The following is a 22,847-nucleotide window of genomic DNA, read 5'->3' on the forward strand; positions in this document are numbered from 1 at the left end:
GAGAAGGTTGATGAAGGATATGCAGTAGATGTTGTCAAATGCATTCTTAAAATCCACATTAACAAAGTAATAAATACTGGAATAGGTGGGTCAGTATCAGCTTGGATAAAAATTGGCTTAAGGACAGTATCACAGTAAATTGTTGTTTTTCAGACTGTAGGGTGGCAGACAGTGGATTTCCCCAAGGATCACTGCTCATATTGATATAAATAAATGACTTGGATATTGGAATACAAGGTAAAACTTCAAACTTTGCCAATGACACCAAAGTTGAACATGTTCTAAACAGTGAGGTTGATAACAATCAATTGCAACAGGACACAGATTGGCTAGCAGAATGGGTGGACAACTGGCATGAGAAAAACTCTTTTTTACACAGCAATTGGCAATGATCTGGAGCTCATTGCCAATTTTAAAAGGAAATTGGAAAGGCACTTTTGAATCTAATTTCTTACTGATTTGCCAAAATGTCTGCCATTTATTCAGAAACAAGACCACTTCACTGCTTCCAACTGAGCCAAAGGCCATAGTTCAGTAGGAAGCACTCATCTTCAAGTCCAAGCTTCACTCCAGGACCCAAATGCACAGTACAATGCTAAACTGAACAAGAAAGTCATAAAACATCATCCGAAAGAGATCAAGCAACTCCTCTAATGTTCTGATAACGTTGACTTGTCCCAAAAGAACCCAAACTCACCCAAGTCATTGTCTCCCTTCTATCACCCAGTCAGATATGATTTTGCCTGCTGCAAAATTGCCATTGCACCCCAAATCAATCCACCCCATATAAAAGTACCTCAAAAACCACAACACAGTTATTTACATTAGCAATCAAACATTTATTAAAATACAAATGTGGTATACATCAGGATATCTAAATGCTGAAAAATGTATATATTGCTATGATTTATTTTGGACAGAACTACAAATTACAAACTCTTTTACCTGGATTGTAATTTAGAAATCACAATTTGAAAAAGGAAACCTATTGTTTTAAGTGAGGCATTCACCTGATATCAGTATTCTCATAAACTCAGGTACACAGTCAGCAGATAGTTTGTATATGTTTTTAAAAATCACATTCCAGCCATTTGGTTTAAGGAATTGTATGATTTATGTCGAAGGAAGCATAATTGTTCATGAGAATTGGAAAATGCAAAAAAGGTTAACGAGACAACTATTAATACAAAAGAAGTTTTCACATTAAAAAAGCATGTTAATTCATGTGATCGATTGTTTTTCTTTCCTTGATGATGATGTCTATCATGCCTATTTTTTGCAGTGGTCAATGACTATTTCAATTTTCCTGTGACACAAGTTCCATGGAGCATGCATCAAAATCCTTTGACAGTTGAGCAGCAATTTCTGTACTTTTTAGAATGGGCTATTACTGCAGAGGCTTCCTGCTATTATAATATGTGAATGTCTGATTCATGTCCTCAGTAAAATTAATCGAAGCCTTTTGTGATAACTTCTCAAGGTCAGAAATGTACACATCAAAAGTTTAGTGGTCACAGGAATGCAGAAAGGTACAAATCACAAAGGTTACTAAAAAGTTTGAAAGTGACAGTTATGCCAATTACTCCATCTATCCCACAGACAAGAGGCTGAATCAGGACTGATCTGTCGCAGCAACCATTTGCAAGTTTACCATCGCTAAATCTCATGCCACATCTTTATCAAATCCAGGCTAAACAGCTCGGTTTCTTTCACAGGAAAATAATTCTGTTTTATTTACAGTTTAATACCAGAGACCTATGGGTCTTCTCTTCACCCCCTTCATTATCTGAACATTCTCCCTGCATCTCCATAAACTGCTGCTTGACTAGGGCACTAAACACTTCCAACATGGCATCATTCCAATCAGCTGATACAGCAATATAATTTAGTAATCTTTTCATTTTATTTATTATATCTTACCCTCACAATTTAGTCTGGGGTCACTTTCCAAGTTTATTTAGCTCTACTATCTAATATACCTAAATATTCATTGTTTGAACATTCATCCTCACTTCGACATAACTCAACAATGTTGTGACATACTATCTCTAATGAGTATGTTTCTGTTTTATTTTTCAGCCTTTTATTAAGTTTATTTAAGTAAATTTACCCCAGATAGCTAATTATTTGAGCAGACTCTTGCATGGAATTTTGGAAAATGTTTTTGGAAGTTTAGATACACTGGCCGGAATTTGGTGGCGGGAGGAGGTGGGAGGTGGAAAAGGGATTCCCATTTCAGGCGACCTTGAATCCTGGGGACGCCTGCCGTTGCCAGTTTGTATTACTATGGTACAGATAAACCTCCTGATAATCATTTCCAATACTTTACAAGCTAACAATATGAATAACAAGTCTGCATTTACCCTCTATCTACTTTGCCGCCTTTTTGAAAACAAGCCCATGGGCCTATTTTCAGTCTAATAATATGCCCCTCATGACAAGACTCTCAAAAGCTGAAGTTGAATGTTTAGTTTTTTTCCCTTTGGCTATATCCTCCATCTCAGTAAACTATTCCCTTTGTTATCTGCAAAATGTGTGGAGCTTATTGTTTCTCTTTATTTCATTTTTGATTAACTAAGAGTTATCATTTAGAGTTACACATACTTAAACTAAACGTGCTGATTTGAGGGAAGAACTCCGTGAAGTAGACAGCTCAGACGGTGCAATGATCTGTCAGCAATTGTTGATTCTCCATTCAACACTTCCATTTAATGCTTGGAGTCAAACAGACAAGAAGTCACAGAAACCAAGAACTCTTAAGTTTTTCAAATGTGCTGCGACTGTAAGGTCACAGTGACCAACACTAAAGCGGTGAGTGGCCAGCATGTAGTAACAGTATGTTAACAGGCAGTAACAATCACAAGTTCAAATCAGGTCACTAGACAATGATCAAAGCAAGTACCATCATCAATAATCTTTCAGCCTGGACTACCACAAAACTAGCACCACTAGCCTGGGCACATTATTTAACAACACTGAAAATTGGAGCCTTTCAGATGTGCCGAGTGGAGGAGGAGAAGGAATTACAGTCCTTCAGTTGACTGAATACAGTCAACACATTAAAGAAAAGCACAGGTGAAAGAGATGAAGATTGCAACAGTCAGTCGGATAAGGGGAACATAGGAGGCACTGAAGAAGATCCAGTAGACATTCCTCCTGTCCAACCGGCACAAAGTACTCAATACCTTTTTCAAATTCCTTCACAGGATATGGGTATCACTGGCAAAGCCAACATTTATCGCCCATCCCTAACTGCCCTTGAGAAGATGGCGGTGAGCCACTTTCTTGAACCATTGTAGTCCATGTGATGTAGGCACACCCACAATGCTGTTAGGAAGGGAGTTCCAGGATTTTGACCCATCAACAGTGGAGGGATAGCAGTATAGTTCGAAGTCAGGATGATTTTTGGCTTGGAGGGGAACTTGTAGGTGGTGTTTCCATATGTTTGCTGCCTTTGACATTTTGGTGTTAGAGGTCATGGGTTTGGAAGATGCTGTGAAAGGAGCTTTGGTAAATTGCTGCAGTATATCTTGTAGATTGTAGTCACTGCTGCTACTGTACATCGGTAATGGAAGGCGTGAACATTGAAGGTGGTGGATCGTGAAGACTAGGAAGAACAGCCAGAATGCCAACCAAGATACAGTGCAATAGGTTGGCCTGGGGAAAAGGAGCAGAGTAGAACGGCTGTAGTTAAAGAAAATTATATCATAATGGGGACTCAGCATTCCTTGCGGTCAGGATTAAGAGCCCGAAAGAGTGTGATGGCTGCCTGGTGCCAGGATGAGAGACATCTCCAAACTGGGGCTCAGCACCTCCCTCTGCGACTGGATCTGAGACTCCCTAACCCACAGACCGCAATCAGTAAGGAAGGGCAGCAACACCTCCTCCAAAATCATCCTCAACACCGGTGCCCCACAAGGCTGTATCCTCAGCCCCTTACTAAACTCCATATACACCTATGACTGTGCGGCCAAATTCCCCTCCAACTTGATTTTCAAGTTTGCTGATGACCCCACCACAGTGGGTCAGATCTCAAACAATGATGAGACGGAGTATAGGAAAGAGATAGAGAATCTGGTGAACTGGTGCGACAACAATAATCTCTTCTTCAATGTCAACAAAATGAACGAGATAGTCATTGACTTCAGGAGGCATAGTGGAATGCATGTCCCTGTCATCATCAATGGAGACGAAGTGGAAATGGTCAAGAGCTGCAAGTCTCTAGGTGGCCACATCACCAACAAACTGTCCCGGTCTCTCCATGCCAACGTCACAGTTAAGAAACCCCACCAACGCCTCTACTTTCTCAGGAGGCTAAGGAAATTTGGCATGTCCACTACGAGTCTCGCCAACTTTTACAGATACACCATAGAAAGCATTCTTTCTGGTTGTATCACAGCTTGGTTAGTGATCGGTCCAAGATCACAAAAAACTACAAAGGGTCGTGGACGAAGCCCAGTCCATCACCCAAACCAGCCTCCCATCCGTTGATTCTGTCTACACTACTGCCTCAGGAAAGCAACCAGTACTTCCCGCCTGCCTCAGAAAATCAAGGACCCCACACACCCCAGACAAACTCTCTTCCACCTTCTTCCATTGGGAAAAAGATACAAAAGTCTGAGGACACGTACCAACCGACTCAAGAACAGCTTCTTCCCTGCTGCCATCAGACTTCTGAATGGACCTACCTCATATTAGGTTGATCTTTCTCTACACTCTAGCTATGACTGTTACACTACATTCTGCACTCTCTCCTTTCCTTCTCTTTGTATGGTATGCTTTGTCTGTATAGTGTGCAAGAAACGATACTTTTCACTATATACTAATATAGTCTCAAACTGTCTGCAAAGAAATGAGAAGGATCCAGTTGTTGCTCCCTGAGTCTAAATGAACAACAGAGGAAAGTTTAGGAAATAAATCTTGCTAAGGAGAGAGCTAGGAGTTACATGCTCAATTGGAAAGTGGGACTCCATGGCTAATAAACTCAGGATTGTTACCTGAGCCACATGCAAACTGGCACTGGTCAAAGATTAGCAAGGCCAGCATGTGGTTAAGGGAGTGGCATGGAAAAAGAGGATTCCACTTCATGGGTCACTGGCACCAGCACTGACACAGGAATATCATCAAGGAAGATTGTACTTAAACCAGGTAGAAACCAAACTCTGAGGAGAAAGGATAACCATGACTGTAAATAAGACCTCAAATTAATAAGAATGAGAGATGGAACTGCCAGAAATTACAGAAACCTAACAATAAAAGGAGCAAGAAAAGAGAGTAAAGGGTCTTCATGAATGATAAAGGGTAATATAAATATCCAGAAATTAGATCAACGTCAAAGTGCATAACGGTAAAAGAGTTATTAAAAACAATTTAAACCGTGGTGCAGCATTGTATCTAGTATTCAAAGCAAAATGAATGAACTGGAGGCAATAATTTGCAGAGAGGATCCAGTTACAGTAGGGATGACAAACATGACTATGGAGAGAACAGATCATCAACAAAATATTGCCAAATATAAATTGTTTCAGAAGGAAAGGAAGAGGGAGGTAGTTAAATGAGTTAAAGATGCCACAATGAAAGTAGAAAAAAAACAGATGTAACTAACGGAATAAAAAATTCAGAATCCACATGGATTGATTTAAAGGAAAATAAAGGATCAATCACCTTAATCAGGACATATTATAGGTCATGAAGTGGTGAGAAATAAGAACTCACTTGGATAGAAAACTAAAATGGCTAGGAATACAGATGAAAGAAATATTAGCAGCATTGCAGGTTCACAAAAACAATTAAAACAAATCGCTGGACGTTAACCTCGTATAGCACCCTGGTCAGGCTGCAATTGGAGTACTGTGCTAAGCTCTAGTTTCCATATTATAAAAACATCAAAGCACTGGAAAAAATACAAAAAAAAATTTACAAGAATGGTACCAGAACTGGGATTACAGCTATTAGGAAAAATTGAACAGGATAGGGTTTTTTCTTTCAAAAAGGGATGACTTAGAGCCAGCCAGTGAAGAATCCAACACAGAAAGCACAGTCCTAGATTCTGGAATGGTCCTTGCAAATTGAAAGTTAGCAAATGTAACAAGGCTATTCAAGAAAGTAGGGAGAGAGAAAATAGGGAAGTACTTTTGCCACTTATCATCCCTGGACTTTGTCCAGTTCTTGCTGCATGGGGGCACTGGCTGTATCAATCTTTGTGGACTTGAGAATTAAACTGAACAAAGTAGATGATGATGTCGGATACTACCTTGAGGAACTCCTACAGTGATACCCTGGGACTGAAATAATTGGCCCCCAACATTCATAACATCTTTCTTTATGCTGGGTATGACCGCAACCAGTCTAATGTTTTCCCCTATTCACTTCAATTTTGCCATGATTCCTTATTGCCAAACGCTGCCTTGACTTCAAGGGCAGTCACTCCTGCCTCACCTCTGGAGTTCAGCTCTTTTGTCCAAAGGAACATAGAAAATAGAAGCAGTAGGCCATTCTGCCCCTTGAGCCTGCTCCACCATTTAACAGGACCATGACTGATCCTCTGTCTCAACACCATACTTCTGCTCTCTCCCCATACCCGATGACGCCTTTAAAGTCTGGACCATGTTTAGACCAAGGCTGCAATTAGATCAGGAGTGACCCTGGTAGAACCCAGCTGAGCAACAGTGAGAAGGTTATTACTGTCACTTGATAGCACTATCGACGACACCTTCCATCACTTTGTTTTAGTTTATTTATTAGTGTCACAAATAGGCTTACATTAACACTGCAATGGAGTTACTGTGAAAATCCCCTGGTCGTCACACTCTGACGCCTGTTTGGGTACACTGAGGGAGAATTTAGCATGGCCAATGCACCTAACCAGCACGTCTTTTGGACCATGGGAGGAAACCGGAGCACCCGGAGGAAACCTATGCAGACATGGGGAGAATGTGCAGACTCCACACAGGCAGTTACCCAAGCCAGGAATTGAAGCTGGGTCCCTGGCACTGTGAGGCAGCAGTGCTAACCATTGTGCCATCCACTTAGCTGCTGATCAAGAGTAGACTGGTGAGGAAGTAATTGGCCAGAATGGATTTGTCTTGTGTTTTGTGAACAGGGCGTATTTTTGTGGACAGGGCGATTTTCCACGTTAATGAATCAATGCCAATGTTGTCGCTGTACTGGAACAGCTCGTCTAGGAGGTGTGGGTAGTTCTGGAGCATAAGTTTTCAGTAGTATTGCCGGAATATCATCAAGGCCCCTAAGCTTTACCATATCGAGTCCCTTCAGCCGTTTCTTGGAGTGAACCTAATTGGCTGAAGATTGGTAACGATGATGCTGAGGACCTCAGGAGGAGGCTAAGATGGATCACCCATTGCACAGGTTATTAGTGAATAAACTACCGCTTGATAGCACTGTTAGGTACACCTTTAATTGCTTTGCTGATGATTGAGAATAGGCTAACGGAGCAGTAATTGGCCGGATTGGATTTGTTATGCTTTTTGTAGGTAGGCCATACCTGGGGAATTTTCCAATTTGTTTGGCAAATGTCAATGTTGTTATTGAAGGGAGTACAGTAAGAAGTCTCACAACACCAGGTTAAAGTTCAACAGGTTTATTTGGTAGCACATGCTACAAGCTTTCAGAGCGCTGCTCCTTCAGGAGCAGCGCTCTGAAAACTTGCGGCTTGTGCTACCAAGTAAACCTGTTGGGAGTTTAACCTGGTTTTGTGAGACTTCTTACTGTGCTTACCCCGGTCCAACGCTGGCATCTCCACATCATTGTAGGGAGTGTCAGCTTGGCTAGAAGTTGAGCTAATTTTTTAACACAAGTCTTCAATACTACAGTCAATGCACTATTATGGCCTGTGGATGTTTTTGTATCCAATGTGCTCAGCCATTTCTTGACATCACATGAATGTATCAAATTGGCTGAAGACTGGAAACAGTAATGCTAGGCCCCGCAAGAGATGGTCAAGATGGATCATCCCTGGCTGAAAATTGTTGCAAATCCTTAAGCTTTGTCTCTTGCAGTAACGTGTTAGGTTGTATCATCATTGAGGATGGGAATGTTGGTGGAGGTTTCTCGTCTCGCTAATTAAAGGTGCACTACCATTCATGAGTGAATGTGGTACCCGTAATGTGGAGATGTTGCACTGGGGCGGGCACAGTAAGAAGTCTCACAACACCAGCTTAAAGTCCAACAGGTTTATTTGAAATCACGAGCTTTCGGAGAGCTGCTCCTTCATCAAGTGGCTCACCTGATGAAGGAGCAGTGCTCCGAAAGCTTGTGATTCCAAATAAACCTGTTGGACGTCAAGCTGGTATTGTGAGATTTCTGAATGTGCCCGCCCCAGTGCAACATCTCCACATTACGGGTACCACATGCATAGCTTTGATCTGATCCACTGGTTGTAGAATCACTTAGTTCTGTCTGTAGCATGCTGTTTCCACTGTTTAACATGCATGTGGTCCTGTGTTGTAGCTTCGCAAAGTTGCCACTTCATTTTATGTATACCAAGTGCTGCTCCTGATCTGTTGCCCAACTCTCTTCATTGAACAAGGTTGACCCTTAGTTCGATAGCAATAGTATAGAGAGAGATATATTCCAGGCCATGAGTTTACAGATTGTGATGGAATATAATTCTTCTGTTGCAAATGACCCATGCCTCATGGACAGCCAGCTTTGAACTGGTAGATCTGCTCTGAATCTATCCCATTTAGCACAGTTGTGGTGTCACAAGATGCAAAGGAGGGTATCCTCATAGTGAAGACAGAACTTCATCTCTACAAGGATTGTGCAGTGGTCACACCTACCAATATTGTTCTGGACATTTGATTCCATGACTGGTAGATTGGTGGAAAAGAGGTCAAGTAGACTTTCCTGTTGGTTCTCTCACCATTTGCAAAAAACCCAGTCTGGCAGATATGTCCTTTAGAACTTGGCCAGCTCATTCAGTGATCGCACTGCAGAACCATTCTTGGAGATGGACACAGAGGTCTCCACCCAGAATACCTTCAGTGCTTATTCCAAGTGGTGTTGGACAGATTAATATGTTAGCACAAGATAGTATGTGATAAGGTATAGGAGGATGGTGGGTGGTAATCAGCAGGAAATTTCCCTGCCCATCTTTGACCTGGTGCCATGAGACCTCATGGGGTCCAGAGCGAATGCTGAGGACTCCCAGGGCCACTTCCTCCTGACTCATGTACCACTGTACCACCATCTCTGGTAGATCGGTCTTGCCCATGGTAGCTCTCCCAATTTTGTTAGACGTCTGCAGATGCTAGTGAGGAAGACATTGCAGGGTCAACTAGGGTGGGTATGGCTTTGTTGTAACCAGTGCCGAGATTGTTTCCAGTTGACTATCTAGTTTTAATGTTGTTTGATTTTTAATTAGCAATTTGATGTAACTGAGTGGCTGTCTAGGGCACTTGTTAACCACATTGCTGTTGGTCTAGAATCACATGTACCAGAACAGGTAAGGATTGGAGAATTAGTGAATCAAGTAGGTTATGACAGTCCATTACTTTCATAGTCAACATCGCAAACTAGCTTTTTTTTACCAGATTTATTTAATGAATTGAATTTAAACTCCAAGTTGTGATGGTGTGTCTTTGAAACATTAACTAAACCTCTGGATTATTTGTCACGAGTAACACAGTCACTCTGCTAACATTCCCTGGACACACAATATATGAACAAAAATTTCATTCATTGAATTTTAATTGTCTTCATATTAACTATTTAATAAACGTATTTGCTTAGTGCCTTAACTGTGCTTCAGTGTCATGCAATTGTCCATCACCTATTTTACTGGAGCAACAGCAGGAGCTGCTGGGTTGCCCAGGGTCCACTAAATAAAACCACAACACAAGTCCCTCTAAGGGCACCTAACACAGGGAAGAAACAGAGTGCATATCAAACTAGCACCACCTCAACATAAGCAAGAAAACATCAAAAGCAAATAAATATTCCTAACTAAGTCACACTGGCTGCAGAACACTTCAAGTGTACTAGTAGACAGGGTGAAATTGGTTACAGAAAACATCTGGGAGAGGAAAGAGAGAAAGGCCAAAGGGTGGGGACTTGTCGGGGGCCAAAGGGGGGGCCTTGTCAGGGGCCAAAGGGGGGGCCTTGGCGGGGGGGTGGGGTAGTTGTCGGGGGGGGGGGGGGGGGGGGGGGGGGGAGTTGTCGGGGGGGGGGGGGGGGGGGGTTGTCGGGGGGGGGGGGGGGAGTTGTCGGGGGGGGTGGGGGGAGTTGTCGGGGGGGGTGGGGGGAGTTGTCGGGGGGGGTGGGGGGAGTTGTCGGGGGGGTGGGGGGAGTTGTCGGGGGGGGTGGGGGGAGTTGTCGGGGGGGTGGGGGGAGTTGTCGGGGGGTGTTGTTGGGGGGGGTGTTGTTGGGGGGGGTGGGGGGAGTTGTCGGGGGGAAAGGTCGGGGGCGGAGTGGTCGGGGGGGTGGGGGGAGTGGTCCGGGGGGTGGGGGGAGTGGACGGGGGGGTGGGGGGAGTGGTCGGGGGGGTGGGGGGAGTGGTCGGGGGGGTGGGGGGAGTGGTCGGGGGGGTGGGGGGAGTGGTCGGGGGGGTGGGGGGAGTGGTCGGGGGGGTGGGGGGAGTGGTCGGGGGGGTGGGGGGAGTGGTCGGGGGGGTGGGGGGAGTGGTCGGGGGGGTGGGGGGAGTGGTCGGGGGGGTGGGGGGAGTGGTCGGGGGGGTGGGGGGAGTGGTCGGGGGGGTGGGGGGAGTGGTCGGGGGGGTGGGGGGAGTGGTCGGGGGGGTGGGGGGAGTGGTCGGGGGGGTGGGGGGAGTGGTCGGGGGGGTGGGGGGAGTGGTCGGGGGGGTGGGGGGAGTGGTCGGGGGGGTGGGGGGAGTGGTCGGGGGGGTGGGGGGAGTGGTCGGGGGGGTGGGGGGAGTGGTCGGGGGGGTGGGGGGAGTGGTCGGGGGGGTGGGGGGAGTGGTCGGGGGGGTGGGGGGAGTGGTCGGGGGGGTGGGGGGAGTGGTCGGGGGGTGGGGGGAGTGGTCGGGGGGGTGGGGGGAGTGGTCGGGGGGGTGGGGGGAGTGGTCGGGGGGGTGGGGGGAGTGGTCGGGGGGGTGGGGGGAGTGGTCGGGGGGGTGGGGGGAGTGGTCGGGGGGGTGGGGGGAGTGGTCGGGGGGGTGGGGGGAGTGGTCGGGGGGGTGGGGGGAGTGGTCGGGGGGGTGGGGGGAGTGGTCGGGGGGGTGGGGGGAGTGGTCGGGGGGTGGGGGGAGTGGTCGGGGGGGTGGGGGGAGTGGTCGGGGGGGTGGGGGGAGTGGTCGGGGGGGTGGGGGGAGTGGTCGGGGGGGTGGGGGGAGTGGTCGGGGGGGTGGGGGGAGTGGTCGGGGGGGTGGGGGGAGTGGTCGGGGGGGTGGGGGGAGTGGTCGGGGGGGTGGGGGGAGTGGTCGGGGGGGTGGGGGGAGTGGTCGGGGGGGTGGGGGGAGTGGTCGGGGGGGTGGGGGGAGTGGTCGGGGGGGTGGGGGGAGTGGTCGGGGGGGTGGGGGGAGTTGTCGGGGGGGAGGGGGGAGTTGTCGGGGGGGTGGGGGGAGTTGTCGGGGGGTGGGGGGAGATGTCGGGTGGGTGGGGGGAGTTGTCGGGGGGGTGGGGGGAGTTGTCGGGGGGGTGGGGGCAGTTGTCGGGGGGGTGGGGGGAGTTGTCGGGGGGGTGGGGGGAGTTGTCGGGGGGGTGGGGGGAGTTGTCGGGGGGCTGGGGGGAGTTGTCGGGGGGTGGGGGGCGTTGTCGGGGGGTGGGGGCGTTGTCGGGGTGTGGGGGGAGTTGTCGGGGGGGTGGGGGGAATTGCCGGGGGGGGTGGGAGGAATTGCCGGGGGGGGTGGGAGGAATTGCCGGGGGGGGTGGCAGGAATTGCCGGGGGGGGTGGCAGGAATTGCCGGGGGGGGTGGCAGGAATTGCCGGGGGGGGTGGCAGGAATTGCCGGGGGGGGTGGCAGGAATTGCCGGGGGGGGTGGCAGGAATTGCCGGGGGGGGTGGCAGGAATTGCCGGGGGGGGTGGCAGGAATTGCCGGGGGGGGTGGCAGGAATTGCCGGGGGGGGTGGCAGGAATTGCCGGGGGGGGTGGCAGGAATTGCCGGGGGGGGTGGCAGGAATTGCCGGGGGGGGTGGCAGGAATTGCCGGGGGGGGTGGCAGGAATTGCCGGGGGGGGTGGCAGGAATTGCCGGGGGGGGTGGCAGGAATTGCCGGGGGGGGTGGCAGGAATTGCCGGGGGGGGGTGGCAGGAATTGCCGGGGGGGGGGTGGCAGGAATTGCCGGGGGGGGGTGGCAGGAATTGCCGGGGGGGGGTGGCAGGAATTGCCGCGGGGGGTGGCAGGAATTGCCGCGGGGGGTGGCAGGAATTGCCGGGGGGGGCGGGAGGAATTGCCGGGGGGGGGCGGGAGGAATTGCCGGGGGGGGGGCGGGAGGAATTGCCGGGGGGGGGGGCGGGAGGAATTGCCGGGGGTGGGCGGGAGGAATTGCCGGGGGGGCGGGAGGAATTGCCGGGGGGGCGGGAGGAATTGCCGGGGGGGCGGGAGGAATTGCCGGGGGGGCGGGAGGAATTGCCGGGGGGGCGGGAGGAATTGCCGGGGGGGCGGGAGGAATTGCCGGGGGGGCGGGAGGAATTGCCGGGGGGGCGGGGGGAATTGCCGGGGGGCGGGAGGAATTGCCGGGGGGGCGGGAGGAATTGCCGGGGGGGGCGGGAGGAATTGCAGGGGGGGCGGGAGGAATTGCAGGGGGGGCGGGAGGAATTGCAGGGGGGGCGGGAGGAATTGCCGGGGGGGCGGGAGGAATTGCCGGGGGGGGCGGGAGGAATTGCCGGGGGGGGCGGGAGGAATTGCCGGGGGTGCGGGAGGAATTGCCGGGGGGGCGGGAGGAATTGCCGGGGGGCGGGAGGAACTGCCGGGGGGGCGGGAGGAACTGCCGGGGGGGCGGGAAGAATTGCCGGGGGGGCGGGAGGAATTGCCGGGGGGGCGGGAGGAATTGCCGGGGGGGGCGGGAGGAATTGCCGGGGGGGCGGGAGGAATTGCCGGGGGCGGGAGGAATTGCCGGGGCGGCGGGAGGAATTGCCGGGGCGGCGGGAGGAATTGCCGGGGCGGCGGGAGGAATTGCCGGGGGGGCGGGAGGAATTGCCGGGGGGGCGGGAGGAATTGCCGGGGGGGCGGGAGGAATTGCCGGGGGGGCGGGAGGAATTGCCGGGGGGGCGGGAGGAATTGCCGGGGGGGCGGGAGGAATTGCCGGGGGGGCGGGAGGAATTGCCGGGGGGGCGGGAGGAATTGCCGGGGGGGCGGGAGGAATTGCCGGGGGGGCGGGAGGAATTGCCGGGGGGGCGGGAGAAATTGCCGGGGGGGCGGGAGAAATTGCCGGGGGTCGGGAGGAATTGCCGGGGGGGCGGGAGGAATTGCCGGGGGGGGCGGGAGGAATTGCCGGGGGGGCGGGAGGAATTACCGGGGGGGCGGGAGGAATTGCCGGAGGGGCGGGAGGAATTGCCGGGGGGGCGGGAGGAATTGCCGGGGGGGCGGGAGGAATTGCCGGGGGGGCGGGAGGAATTGCCGGGGGGGCGGGAGGAATTGCCGGGGGGGCGGGAGGAATTGCCGGGGGGGCGGGAGGAATTGCCGGGGGGGCGGGAGGAATTGCCGGGGGGGCGGGACGAATTGCCGGGGGGCGGACGAATTGCCAGGGGGGCGGGACGAATTGCCGGGGGGGCGGGACGAATTGCCGGGGGGGGCGGGACGAATTGCCGGGGGGGCGGGACGAATTGCCGGGGGGGCGGGACGAATTGCCGGGGGGGCGGGAGGAATTACGGGGGGGCGGGAGGAATTACGGGGGGGCGGGAGGAATTACGGGGGGGCGGGAGGAATTACGGGGGGGCGGGAGGAATTGCCGGGGGGGCGGGAGGAATTGCCGGGGGGGCGGGAGGAATTGCCGTGGGGGCTGGAGGAATTGCCGGGGGGGCAGGAGGAATTGCCGGGGGGGCGGGAGGAATTGCCGGGGGGGCGGGAGGAATTGCCGGGGGGGGCGGGAGGAATTGCCGGGGGGGCGGGAGGAATTGCCGGGGGGGCGGGAGGAATTGCCGGGGGGGCGGGAGGAATTGCCGGGGGGGGGGCGGGAGGAATTGCCGGGGGGGGCGGGAGGAATTGCCGGGGGGGCGGGAGGAATTGCCGAGGGGGCGGAGGAATTGCCGGGGGGGCGGGAAGAATTGCCGGGGGGGCGGGAAGAATTGCCGGGGGGGTGGGAAGAATTGCCGGGGGGGTGGGAGGAATTGCCGGGGGGGTGGGAGGAATTGTCGGGGGGCGTGGGAGGAATTGTCAGGTGGGGGTGGGGGAATTGTCGGGGGGCTGGGCGGGGGAGTTGTCGGGGGGCTGGGGGGGGAGTTGTCGGGGGGGGTTCGGGGGGGAGTTGATGGGGGGGGAGTTGTCGGGGGGGTGGGGGGGAGTTGTCGGGGGGGGTGGGGGGGGAGTTGTCGGGGGCGGATGGGGGGGAGTTGTCGAGGGGGGTGGGGGGGAGTTGTCAGGGGGGTGGGGGGGAGTTGTCGGGGGGTGTGGGGGGGAGTTGTCGGGGGGGGTGGGGGGGAGTTGTCGGGGGGGGTGGGGGGGAGATGTCGGGGGGGTTGGGGGGAGTTGTCGGGGGGGGGGGGTGGGGGGAGTTGTCGGGGGGGGTGGGGGGGAGTTGTCGGGGGGTGTGGGGGGGGAGTTGTCGGGGGGTGTGGGGGGGGAGTTGTCGGGGGGGGTGGGGGGGGGGGAGTTGTCGGGGGGGGTGGGGGGGGAGTTGTCGGGGAGGGTGGGGGGGAGTTGTCGGGGGGGGGTGGTGGGGGAGTTGCTGTGGGGGGTGGGGGGGGAGTTGTCGGGGGGAGTTGTCGGGGGGGGTGGGGGGGGGGGGAGTTGTCGGGGGGGGGTGGAGATATCGGGGGGGGTGGGGGGGGAGTTTTCGGGGGGGTGGAGGGGGAATTGTCGGGGGAGTGGGGGGGAGTTGTCAGGGGGGGGTGGAGGGGAGTTGTCGGGGGGGGTGGAGGGGAGTTGTCGGGGGGGTGGAGGGGAGTTGTCGGGGGGGGTGGAGGGGAGTTGTCGGGGGGGGTGGAGGGGAGTTGTCCGGGGGGTGGGGGGGGGGGGGAGTTGTCGGGGGGGTGAGGGGGGAGTTGTCGGGGGGGGAGTTGTCGGGGACGGGGAGGGGGAGTTATTGGGGAGGGGGGGTAGTTGTCGGGGGGGTGGGGGGGAGTTGTCGGTGGTGGGGGGGAGTTGTCGGTGGTGGGGGGGAGTTGTCGGGGGTTGGGGGAGTTGTCGGGTTGGGGGGGGAGTTGTCGGGGAGGGGGGGGGAGTTGTCGGGGAGGGGGGGGGAGTTGTCGGGTTGGGGGAAGTTGTCGGGGGTGGGGCGGGAAGTTGTCGGGGGTGGGGCGGGGAAGTTGTCGGGGGTGGGGCGGGAAGTTGTCAGGGGTGGGGGGGGGAAGTTGTCGGGGGTGGGGGGGGAAGTTGTCGGGGGTGGGGGGGGAAGTTGTCGGGGGTGGGGGGGGAAGTTGTCGGGGGTGGGGGGGGAAGTTGTCGGGGGTGGGGGGGGAAGTTGTCGGGGGTGGGGGGGGAAGTTGCCGGGGGTGGGGGGGGAAGTTGTCGGGGGTGGGGGGGGAAGTTGTCGGGGGTGGGGGGGGAAGTTGTCGGGGGTGGGGGGGGAAGTTGTCGGGGGTGGGGGGGGAAGTTGTCGGGGGTGGGGGGGGAAGTTGTCGGGGGTGGGGGGGGAAGTTGTCGGGGGTGGGGGGGGAAGTTGTGGGGGGTGGGGGGGAGTTGTCGGGGGTGGGGGGGGAGTTGTCGGGGGTGGGGGGGGGAGTTGTCGGGGTGGGGGGGGGAGTTGTCGGTGTGGGGGGGGGGGGAGTTGTCGGTGTGGGGGGGGGGGGGGGGGAGTTGTCGGGGGTGGGGGCGGGAGTTACCGGGGGTGGGGGGGGGAGTTGTCGGGGATGGGGGGGGAGATGTCGGAGGTGGGGGGGAGTTGTCGGGGTTGGGGGGGGGGGGAGTTGTCGGGGTTGGGGGGGGGGGGGAGTTGTCGGGGGTGGGGGGGGGAGTTGTCGGGGGTGGGGGGGGAGTTGTCGGGGGTGGGGGGGGGGAGTTGTCGGGGGTGGGGGGGGAGTTGTCAGGGGTGGGGGGGGAGTTGTCGGGGGTGGGGGGGGGGAGTTGTCGGGGGTGGGGGGGGGGAGTTGTCGGGGGTGGGGGGGGGGAGTTGTCGGGGGTGGGTGGGGGGGGAGTTGTCGGGGGTGGGTGGGGGGGAGTTGTTGGGGTGGGGGGGGGGTGTTGTCGGGGGTGGGGGGGGGTGTTGTCGGGGGTGGGGGTTGGGGGGGGGTGTTGTCGGGGGTGGGGGTGGGGGAGGGGTGTTGTCGGGGGTGGGGGGGGAGTTGTCGGGGGGAGGGGAGTTGTCGGGGGGGGGGGGGGGAGTTGTCGGGGGGAGGGGGGGGGAGTTGTCGGGGGGAGGGGGGGGGAGTTGTCGGGGGGGGGGGGGGGGGGAGTTGTCGGGGGGGGGGGGGGGAGGGGGAGTTGTCGGGGGGGGGGGGGGGAGTTGTCGGGGGGGTGGGGGGGGGGGGGGAGTTGTCGGGGGGGTGGGGGGGGGGGGGGGAGTTGTCGGGGGGGGCGTTTGCCCTGCGCTGGGAGTCGGTGGCCGAGGGCTGTCTCTCTCCCGGTTGGGGCTCCGCTCACATCATGGCTGATCCCCGCGGCCGAGCCGCTCAAATCGGCCCCGCAGCCGGGGCCCCCAGCGGCGCCCGGTGTCCCCGCCAGGCAGCGAGGCCGCGGGCGCCCCCTCCCCGGTGTCTCTCTCCGCCCCGCGCGGTGTCTCTCCCCCGGGCTCCCTCTCTCTCCCCCGGGCTCCTACCTGTTCTCTAGGGGAGACCCTAGAAACGGCTCCAACATCGGCAAACACTAAAGAGAAATGAATCCGCCGGGGCCCGAGCGGGGGGAGGGGGGGAGACTCTACACTGCGGCCCTTCACCGGCATCTCCTCATCTACACTCAGCCGCTCCGACATCTTAAACCCTGCTTAATGTCACTGTCACAATTCAGACAAATGTTTTATTTCACTCCTTTTGGCTCCGAGTGTCTCCATCCGTGCTCCTTGTCTTTACCACATCACCCCCCATATTGAAGTGGGTGAGAATGGTTGAGTCCTGTCCATCCCCTCCCCCTCTCTCTCTCCAATGAGAATCTCAGACCCAACCTGGGGCCACTAACCAGGATAACTAGTGCAGCTCCACAATTATTATCACTAACCAGGATAACTAGTGAAGCTGCACAATTACTGTCACTAGCCAGGATAAGTGTAGCTCCACAATTACTGTCACTAACCAGGATAACTGGTGCAGCTCCAAATTACTGTCACTAACCAGAATAACTAGTGCAGCTCCACAATTACTGTCACTAACCAGACAACTAGTGCAGTTTCACAATTACCGTCACTAACCAGGATATCTAGTGAAGCTCCACAATTAGTCACTAACCAGGATAACTAGTAAAGCTCCAAATTTACTGTCACTAACCAGGATAACTAGTGAAGCTCCACAATTACTGTCACTAACCAGGATGACTCGTGTGGCTCCACAATTACTGTCACTAACCAGGATAACTAGTGCAGTTTCACAATTACCGTCACTAACCAGGATATCTAGTGAAGCTCCACAATTAGTCACTAACCAGGATAACTAGTAAAGCTCCAAATTTGCTGTCACTAACCAGGATGACTCGTGCAGCTCCACAATTACTGTCACTAACCAGGATGACTCGTGCAGCTCCACAATTACTGTCACTAACCAGGATCACTAGTGAAGCTCCACAATTACTGTCACTAACCAGGATAACTAGTGAAGCTCCACAATTACTGTCACTAACGAGCATAAGTAGTGAAGCCCCACAATTACTGTCACTAACCAGAACAACTGGTGCAGCTCCCCAATTACTGTTACTAACCAGGATAACTGGTGCAGCTCCAAATTACTGTCACTAACCAGAACAACTAGTGCAGCTCCACAATTACTGTCACTAACCAGAACAACTAATGCTGTTTCACAATTACCGTCACTAACCAGAATATCTAATGAAGCTCCACAATTAGTCACTACCCAGGATAACTAGTGAAGCTCCAAATTTACTGTCACTAACCAGGATAACTAGTGAAGCTCCACAATTACTGTCACTGACCAGGATGACTTGTGCAGCTCCACAATTACTCTCACTAACCAGGATAACTAGTGAAGCTCCACAATTACTGTCACTAACCAGGATAACTGGTGCTGCTCCACATTTACTGTCACTAACCAGGATATCAAGTGAAGCTCCACAATTAGCCACTACCCAGGATAACTAGTGAAGCTCCAAATTTACTGTCACTAACCAGGATAACTAGTGCAGCTCCACAATTACTGTCACGAACCAGGATATCAAGTGAAGCTCCACAATTAGTCACTACCCAGGATAACTAGTGAAGCTCCAAATTTACTGTCACTAACCAGAATAACTAGTGCAGCTCCACAATTACTGTCACTAACCAGGATAACTAGTGAAGCTGCACAGTTATTGTCACTAACCAGGATAACTAGTGCAGCTCCACAATTACTGTCACTAACCAGGACAACTAGTACAGCTCCACAATTACCACCACTAACCAGGACAACTAGTGAAGCTCCACAATTACTGACACTAACCAGGACAACTAGTGAAGCTCCACAATTACTGTCGCTAACCAGGACAACTAGTGCAGCTTCACAATTACTGTCACTAACCAGAACTAGTGCAGCACCACAATTACTGTCACTAACCAGGACAACTAGTGCAGCTCCACAATTACTGTCACGAACCAGGATAACTAGTGCAATGCCACAATTACTGTCACTAACCAGGACAACTAGTACAGCTCCACAATTACTGTCACTAACCAGGATAACTAGTGCAATGCCACAATTACTGTCACTAACCAGGACAACTAGTGCAGTTCCACAATTACTGTCACTAACCAGGACAATTTAGTGCCACTCTGTCACTAACTACACATATGGGATAAAGGTTGGGCACAGGTTCTTACTGTAACCTGGCTGGAGGATCTCCTCCCATCTGGGTACCAGATGTGGCACCTCTCCTCTGCAACACCCAGCATTAGAATCAGGGTACCCTCCCAGAGCTGTGGGGCAGACTCTTCGCATCCATTCTCTTTGGTGGACTTGGAAAAAGTACCTGGGAGCGCTGGGACTCTGTATTTAAATAGAGCGCCCCACTGATAGAAGCACTCAGCTGATGGAAGCATGGGCAAATCTACGGAGGTGGCTTGAAAGCGTTTTTAAAAAAATTCCTTTAAGAAAGTATAGCTAGAAAACCCACCATTGCGACTGACGGGTTCCACTTTTCCTGCCAGAAATGATGACCAAAAATTGGGAAAATTCTGCCCAGTGTTACTACTGAATGCGGGGGGGGGGGCGGGGGGGGGGGGGGGGGGAGTGGGAGGGGATAGCATCCTTTGTTAACAAGTTCAGGAGTTCCATGTGGTATACCTGGTCCCAAGCTTGAAGGATATTGGCAAGTGATAGAAGGGTCCAGTTACTGCGATCCGTATTGGGACCAATAATATTGGGAGGTGAAGGCAAGAGGTCCAGTTTGGAGTGTACCAGGAATTGGGGACTAAATTCAAGAACACAGCTTTAGGGGTTATAATCTTTAGATTACCTGAGCCACGTGCAAATTGGTGGTTGGATAAACAGATCAGGGAGATGAATGTGCGACTGAAAGAGTGGTGTGGGAAAGAGCGGACACTGGCACGGATATTAAGGCAAGAAGGAACCAAACTGCTGGGATGGGCCCTGCCTGAACTTGGCTGGGACTAGGGTCTGAACAAAAAGGATAAAGGGGGCAAAAAAGATTTACAAGGATGTTAACGAGACTGGAAGGTTTGAATTATAAGGAGAGGCTGTATAGGCTGGGACTTTTTTCCCTGGAGCATAGGAGGATAAAGGGTTTATAAGGAATATTGATAAGATGAATGGCCAAGGTCTTTTCCCCAGGGTAGGGCACAGGTTTAAGGTGAGAGGAGAAAGATTTAAAAGGGATCTCAGGGGCAACCTCTTCTCAAAGAGGGTGGTGTACGATGAGCTGCCAGGGGAGCTGGTAGAGGTGGGTACAATTACAACATTTAAAAGACATTTGGACAGGGACACGGATAGGAAAGGTTTAGAGGGATATGGGCCAAATGCAGGCAAATGTGACTAGTTCAGTACAAGAAACCTGGTCGGTATGGATAAGATGGGCTGAACGGCCTGTTTCCGTGCTGTATATCTCTATGACTCTATGATTCCAGTGCACTCATCCCCCTTACCCATGCAGTTTGTTTTGCTTAGATTTATGATCCCAGTTTTGGACTTTACTAAATTACTCCTTTACGAGAAGGCTATTAACTAACCCTTTCTCATTGCACAATACTCAATGTAAAATTGACTGTCCTCTTGTTGGTCGACATACTGATCTAGGAAAATATAAAATTATACATTCCACAACGCTGTCCTTCATATATTAAAAAGATACATCAATTAGTTTTGATGTGTACACTTCGTTATTGTGTAGGAAATGCAGCAATCTGTGTGGAGTTTGCACGTTCTCCCTGTGTCTGCAAGAGTTTTTTCTGGGTGCTCCAGTTTCCTCCCAGGTGTGCGGGTTAGGTTGATTGGCCATGTTAAATTGCCTTTTAGTGTTGGGGGATTAGAAGGATAAATAAATGGGATTTCAGGGATAGGGCCTGGGTGGGATTATTGTTGGTGCAGGCTCGATGGGCCTAATGGCCTCCTTCTGCACTGTAGGGATTCTATTCTATGATTCTAATTCCCACACAGCAAGCGAGCTCACACAAACAGTAATGTGATAATTGTCATAAACACCTTAATCACAGAAAATGATTCATCTTCAAGGCCTAAGAACATTCTGGAATAATTTTTCAAAAATACACTGTCCCTTAAAGGGTTATTTCAAGGACCCTGATTGCTGCTGTTCCTGGCAAAGACAGCATGTTACAAGAGAATGTAATTAAGCAGGTATAGCAGCTGGAAACCTCTTGACCCTAGTGGGCTGTTTGCAAAAGGAGTTACATGGTGGTTTATGACTTTGGGGGGAAAAATGCGTGGAAAACCATGTTTAAGAGCTGCATTTGCTTTGTAAAAAAAGATCAATTACTTGTGTAAAAAAGACCTCTTTGAAGTCCAGAGTCAATCCAAAGTCAGAAGTGAATAGAAACTGCTCTTAAGTTGCCCCATGTTCTGCAATTGAGCACCCATAAGTTTTTCTCAAGTTTCCTCAGGTGTTCTGGTGTCCTCCCACAGTCCAAAGTGTGGATTAGGTGGATTGACCACACTAAATTGCCCCTCAGTTTGTGTGTGTGTGTGCTCTATGAACTGGCGTCCCATCCTGTGTGTACAGCATCCGTTGTGATAGGCTCCAACTGTGTGTGACCCTGAATTGGAGTAAGCAGTTAACTGAAAGTGAAGTATATAGGTATTCTCTCAGCTCTGTGCTCCTCAACCTTATTTAGTGGTCTCTTTATATAGCATAAAAAATAGAAGTTCAGATTACAATTTTTGGCCATTTTGTTTTTCAATCCATCCTTGCTGTTATGATCATTTATTTTTCAACAGTTCCTGAAGTTAGCAGCTCCTGCTGGGATGAGGCTCAATGGAGGCAACTCAGTGCCTTGTTCAAATGCAAATATTCATATATGAACTTGGTGTTGACAAGTTGTTTGGCAATGGGTATTATCACAGCTGAGCTCATTCCTGACGGATGAGTACTTATATATACTATCTAATCATAGGATAGCGAGAGAGGAGAAAATCTGATCTTTTTGCCCACATTAGCAGAGTGATTTGGAGGCCAATTGTAGTCATTCAATGATGAAACCTGAGACTAGATAAATCAACAGATAGGAAATGGAGTCTATCTACACACATTGTACAGAGCTGTACAAATCAGGAATCAGACAGCATTAATTAACAATCTCATAATAGAGGTTTCTGTGGGAGTAAGAAAGAGATTTGTAGCATGACAGAATTTCACATTCAATTTAAGGTGAGGAAGGTTCATTCGAAAGGCTGATGGCAGCAGGGAAGAAGCTGTTCTTATGTTGGTTGGTATGTGTCCTCAGACTTTTGTATCTTTTTCTTGACAGAAGATGGAAGAGAGTATGTCTGGAGTGTGTGGGGTCCTTAATTATGCTGCCTGCTTTTCTGCGGCAGCAGAAAGTGTAGACGGAGTTAATGGGTGGGAGGCTGGTTTGAGCGATGGACTGGGCTTCATTCACGACTCTTTGTAGTTTGTTGTGGTCTTGGACAGAGCAGGAGCTATGCCAAGCTGTGTTACCACTGAAATAATGCTTTCTATGGTTGGTGAGAGTCGTAGCGGACACGACAAATTTCCTTAGTCTTCTGAGAAAGTAAAAGCTTTCTTAAAGAGCTTTCTTAACTACAGTGGCGGCATGGAGAGACCAGGACAAGTTGTTGGTGGTCTGGACACCTAAAAACTTGAAGCACGCGACCATTTTCTACTTCGTCCCCATTGATGTAGACAAGGGCATGCCCTCCACTACACTTCCTGAAGTCGATGTCTATCTCCATCATTTTGATAATAATCTCTCCCTAAATGTCATCTCCACCATTTTGATGACATTTAGGGAGAGATTATTGTCGTCATACCAGTTCACCAGATTCTCTCTCCCTTTCCTGGACTCTGTCTCATCATTATTTGAAATCCAACCCACTATGGTGGTGTCATCAGCAAACTTGAGAATTTGGCCACAGTCATAGGTGTATAAGTATAGTAAGGGATTGAGGACACATAGAAATCATAGAAACCCTACAGTACAGAAAGAGG

At 52.3% G+C, this 22,847-nt stretch overlaps 1 protein-coding gene across 8 annotated transcripts in view; it reads right to left on the bottom strand.

Annotated features, from left to right (window-relative positions):
- The window catches only part of stau2 (staufen double-stranded RNA binding protein 2), a 340,608-nt gene extending 323,605 nt beyond the window's left edge, over nt 1-17,003 (bottom strand). For 3 of the 8 annotated variants that reach the window (XR_013498337.1, XR_013498338.1, XM_078216318.1), the window contains exon 1: nt 16,831-16,969. The gene's annotated coding sequence lies outside the window, so the exon portion shown is untranslated. Of the gene's footprint in view, nt 1-16,830 lie in introns of all 8 variants that reach the window. The other 5 variants (XR_013498339.1, XM_078216313.1, XM_078216317.1 and 2 more) reach the window with 5 other exon arrangements.
- Nucleotides 17,004-22,847: the final 5,844 nt, after the last annotated feature.

Source organism: Mustelus asterias, chromosome 7 (genome assembly GCF_964213995.1).
Source record: "Mustelus asterias chromosome 7, sMusAst1.hap1.1, whole genome shotgun sequence".
Taxonomy (NCBI): Eukaryota; Metazoa; Chordata; class Chondrichthyes; order Carcharhiniformes; family Triakidae; genus Mustelus; species Mustelus asterias.